Here is a 4,993-nt window from a genome sequence, read left to right as displayed (position 1 = left end):
AGACTTCGAGCTGAAAATTTTGATTCAATTAGCAGCATCTCTTAGTCAATTTTCAAAAAGCTTTTTCAAGTGTAATTATGAAAATCAAATACAAAGTCTGGAGATCCTTAAAGCGTTTTGCTCTATGCCGGAGCTTGTAAAATGTTATTGCCATAAATGAATAGGTGCGAACTGGTGTCACTAAATTTTTTCATGTGACAAAAAAGAAAATATTAAAGGATTGAAAAATAATCGTTTGCTGTACAGCGTAAATAAGGTCCTAGTCTATATTCTGAATAAAGTTTTTAAAAGAATCCAATACCTGTTATGAAAAAAGCACCGACTTCTCTGCCTAAAAATTTTAGAACAACAAAAAATTTGATAAATTTCTTTTGTTATTTGCTGAACATTAACCAAATAAGGAATTTTTTAAAATTAATGATTTGACTTGGAGAAAAAAAATTGACATACTCAATGTTACTTTCGATCTGATTTTTAATTAATTGAGTGGGTAATTTTTTTCACATCTGAATATCTTAGCCCAGATAGAAAATAAAGTTTTCAAAAGAATCCAATACTTTTTACGAAAAAAAAAGAAAAAAGCACCGACTTCTGTACCTAAAAACCATAGAACAAAAATTTTTTAAAAATTTATTGTTAATTGCATGAACATTAACCATATAGGTAAATTTTTTTGCTAGAAATTAAGGAAATATTTGAAATTAATGATTTGACTTTGAGAAAAAAAAATTGAACTACTCAATGTTATTTTCAATCAGTTTTTTAATTAAATGAATGGTTATTTTTTTCACATCTGAATATTTTGGCCCAAATAGAAAAAAGTCGATGTGTCATTTATTATCAGATCATATATATTCAGCTCAATATAAAAAAACTTTGCTGTCGTTTTTATAAGAGTAGCTTCGCAGTCCAGAGACGCTAAATGATTGTAAGAGTGCTTTGCAGTTATCATGTGCTCGACACACATAATAAACTTAAACTGTTGAGCCAAAACAAGAGTCGATTTAAAAAACAGCAGTATTGGTTCAAATTATTCTGACAAAACAAAAAAACTCTGAAACCTAAAAACGCTTTTCTCAAAATGATTACCTGTAGAAAAAGATTGAAAACTAATTTTTTTCCAGATTTTACTAGCATCAAAAGGGTTCCTTTTGTTTTGCAAAAATAGGACAAACTTTTCCTATCCAAAAACGTAATTTCGGTTCAATTTCTTGATATAATTTTTGCGTAGAATGATGAACTATTCGTTTTAAGCCAGGTCCATCAAAATCTGCTTCTTTTTACATCAATAAAACTTACAAAAAAATTAACTGTTTGAATGTGGAATGTTTTCAAGTTTATTTTTCTGAAAAAAAATTGCCTTAAATTACAGTAAGACAGGATTATATAGGCTGCCATGGAAATATATTTTTTTGGATTATACAAGTATTCAGTTATTTTACTCTGTCCGAATGTTTTATGTTAAGTAAAACGCAATTTTAATTTTCTTATTTTTATGGTGAAATTTGATTCTGAAAATGTTTGAAACTAAAGTGAATTAGAAATTAATTACATAACTTGATTTTTTTTAGAAGGGCCCTTTTTTTCATAGTTAAAACACATTCTGATTCGTTTATCGGGTAACGACCAGTAACAATTGAACTCAAATGAAATTTTATGCAAAATTCCATGCTTGTAAGCACAAGTCAGCACTGTTCAACCACAATTTTTGAATTTTTTTTTCTAAAAATAAAATTCTCGGAAATAAGTTATTTCATTACTGCTTTTTAGAAAAACGCTTGTCACACAACTTCCATTTATGGAAAAAACGTATCATAGAGATTTCATTTAAAGTTTTGTACGTTTAGAATTGTGTGAAAACGGTATGACTAGATGTTTTCAAGGTGAAAATTTGATAGAGGTGTCCCTCTAAAAAATATAAGGGTGACAGAGGGGTCTCATATTACAATACTTTTTAAGCAAATACAACATGTAAGTAACTCAAAAAACAAATCTCGGTCGTTTTGAAAACTTTTCTCAAACGCAATTCACCTGCCTCAATTGCGCTATTATATTCGATGCTTTACTTGGCATCACCGAGGCAATAAATTAAAAAGTGTTGAGGCACTGTATTTAATTTATTGTCCTGTTACGTTCTAGGAACTCTCAGTCACATTTGTTACGCTTTCCACATACGAAAATGGAAAATTGTTTCATATCGCAGACGCGTACAAAAATTTTCCAACTGAGTATTCGATTTATCATTAGGCACATGAACATGTACATCCAATTTTGTGACATTTGACTTCTAACTGACAGAGTTTACTCAGTGGAGCTACGTAGCTGTCCCCGAAGAAGTTACTGCATTGTTTGCGGCAGACGTACTTGACCTCACAACCGCCCCACGTCCAAACCCACCAACTGTTCATTTTCTTCATGTATTCAGCCCACCCTTTTTCGAGTTCGTCATTTTGCAAAAGCACCCTACGAATCAAAATTTTGGTTGTTAACCCACCTAAAATTTGAATTATATCTGTTGAAACCAGGTGTAGTTTTTTCGCTTTCCAGCAACTTAGTCAGAAAAAAATGAAAGAATCACATAATTTTTCGACACGATGAGAGAGACAGGCTTCTGAAACCGCGTGACACTTAAGCCATAGTGCCTTGCAAATATTAGCCGGAACAATAAATTGATACTAACCGCAATGGTTTGTCTGGCTTCTTGTGAAGTTGCCACGGACTTAGCTGGCTGGTAAAAACAGCCCCATCTTCCAGCTTAAAATTTATTTGTTCGCATCTTACGGGTTCTCTTAGTCGAACAAAAAAAGAAACTAGCAAAAATGCCGAAAATAACTTCAGAATCATTTCTTTTGAAGCGCTACAAATGTTATGCGAATGAGAATTCAGTCTTATTTGCAGTAATTGCTTCTGCAAATGCCAATCAAAATTTCAAATGGCAGGACATTCAAATGGCATATTGAACTGATCTTTGTGGGCTTACATATAAAGTTTTTTCATTGAACTTTCATCGGAGGTGTTAAGAGAAAAAGTTCCTCCAAAAGGTCTACGTTTTTTAAAGAAAACTTTAAAAAGTGATCCTGTTATTGTAGTGGTATACCTCGGAAATTTGTATCCCCTTTTTTATCCTCTCTTTTAATTCTAATTGGCAATTAAGGAAAACTCACCAAGCCAATGGAGGAAATCCAATATCCGGAAATCAGACTCAAACTGACACAAATTCAATAAAATTTGAGAACAGTTTTCAAAATTTGACTTTTAAATGTGGGGTGGGGGGTGTGAGGTAAAAAGCCCGAAATTTGAAATGATTGAAAAAAGTTTACGTGCAACTAAATTAGTCAAATTATATTTAGTCACAAAAGGAAAACTAACACTCCATTTTCCCTACTGAGTTTAAGTTCGGGTGGCTTTCTCATAGAGTAAAATCCTTTTGTGAAGGAGGATTAGGATTGGTATTAAACTGCCCCACACTAAAATCCCAACTAACAGAAAAATTCTTCGTCAAAACTGACTACATCTTCGACTAAGCAATTGAACGATCCTTTCGGCCGGATAGGTTCGTTCAACTTCTTAGTCTAATACCAATCCTAATCTTACTCTTATATTTCCTAGTCTCAATAGATCTACTATATACTGGTATTGTTGCGAGGTTTAAAATCAAGAAGGAGCAACTGTTTGGTAAGTTAAATTTCTTCTTCTCTGGCTGAAACTATTAATAGTTTCAGCCTTAGAAATTATTGTAAGTTTTAGTGATTGATCATGATTGGTTAGTTCTAACTATTTTACAGAGTTTATTATCAAGAATATAATTGGAAACAATAAATACTTGTATTGAACTGGTTCCTCTATCCTTTGGATCCGTTTTCAGTTTGATCGAAGTGAAACTCATTTTACAGTTGCTTATGACTTATAAAATTCTACTATGAACTTGGGTTACATTGTGACCCTCTTATAAATCAGGTTTGATAACTTTTTTTCAAGATTCTTCTTTGTAACCCATTTCGAAAACAATTTTTTAATGTGCTCTCCAAAGGAGCACATGATACTTTTGCCATTATAAACTTGCCAACATACGTTATAAATTATTTTTTAGCGTGAAGGGGACTTTCTTAGTTACCAAGACGATGGCTTAAATCTCGATATGTACTAACTATTTTTGACTTTGAAAACGATTTCAAACATTTTTGAAGTTGAAAAATAAGCTCAAGATATGATAAGAAAAGAGCAAAAAACTTCAGAAAAGAGATCAGAGTAGAAACGTCAGAGCAATAGTCAGTAAATTTTCAAATCGCCAACACGGAGAATATTTGATTTACATTCACTATTCTGGAACAAGAACCAGCCATAGATGGAGATATGCTGAAACTGGAATTAAGGTAAAACCAAGCAAATAAAAAAATATCTGCAGAAAAATCGAAGTAAAAGAAAGGATAGCCAGTTACTGTGCAAGTATCACAGAATGTAATGACTATAATCTTAAAAAGTCTACAAAATAGTTTTTCTCCAAATTTGGGTAGTTTTTTCTACGTGGTGTGATAAAAAGAAATGACGTATAACTATAATTTAGGCATACTTTACATTCATAGTAATATAGGCAAACAGTTTTTGAAGAAAAATGGAATAACGAAAGAAATAGCAAAATAAAATACAATGAAAAAAGTCAATATTTTTTTAATTGTTATTTTTATTTTTGAAGTTTTATTCCTAAAATTGCAATAAAAACCTCCAAAAACAAGTTCTATTCAATGAAAATTAAAATTTAGCATAATTAAGCTATTTTAGACGGCCTAAATTAAGCAAAAATATTCGTGCTCTCTCGATTCACTCACTTAAACTTAGACGAAAAATCAAAAGTTTCAAATTGGTTTTTGTTGACAATGGGATTTTTTTTCAAATTGTTTTTAAATCGTTCGGACCACAACTAAGAAAAGCTTTGAAATGATATATTAATCAATTTTCTCCGATGATTATTTTTGGTTGCTGATTTTGCGTGGAG

The 4,993-nt window shown here is 31.4% G+C and overlaps 1 long non-coding RNA gene across 1 annotated transcript; it reads right to left on the bottom strand.

Moving 5' to 3' along the window:
• Nucleotides 1-2,098: 2,098 nt before the first annotated feature.
• On the bottom strand, nt 2,099-2,892 carry LOC134857185 (uncharacterized). Its single transcript, XR_010164882.1, has 2 exons — nt 2,681-2,892; nt 2,099-2,463 (listed from the first exon to the last, which is right to left on the bottom strand). It is a non-coding gene; the product is annotated as an uncharacterized LOC134857185 (long non-coding RNA).
• Nucleotides 2,893-4,993: the final 2,101 nt, after the last annotated feature.

The sequence above is a fragment of the Symsagittifera roscoffensis genome, chromosome 1 (genome assembly GCF_963678635.1).
Source record: "Symsagittifera roscoffensis chromosome 1, txSymRosc1.1, whole genome shotgun sequence".
NCBI classification, from domain to species: Eukaryota; Metazoa; Xenacoelomorpha; order Acoela; family Convolutidae; genus Symsagittifera; species Symsagittifera roscoffensis.
This window is presented reverse-complemented; position numbering and strand designations above follow the sequence as displayed.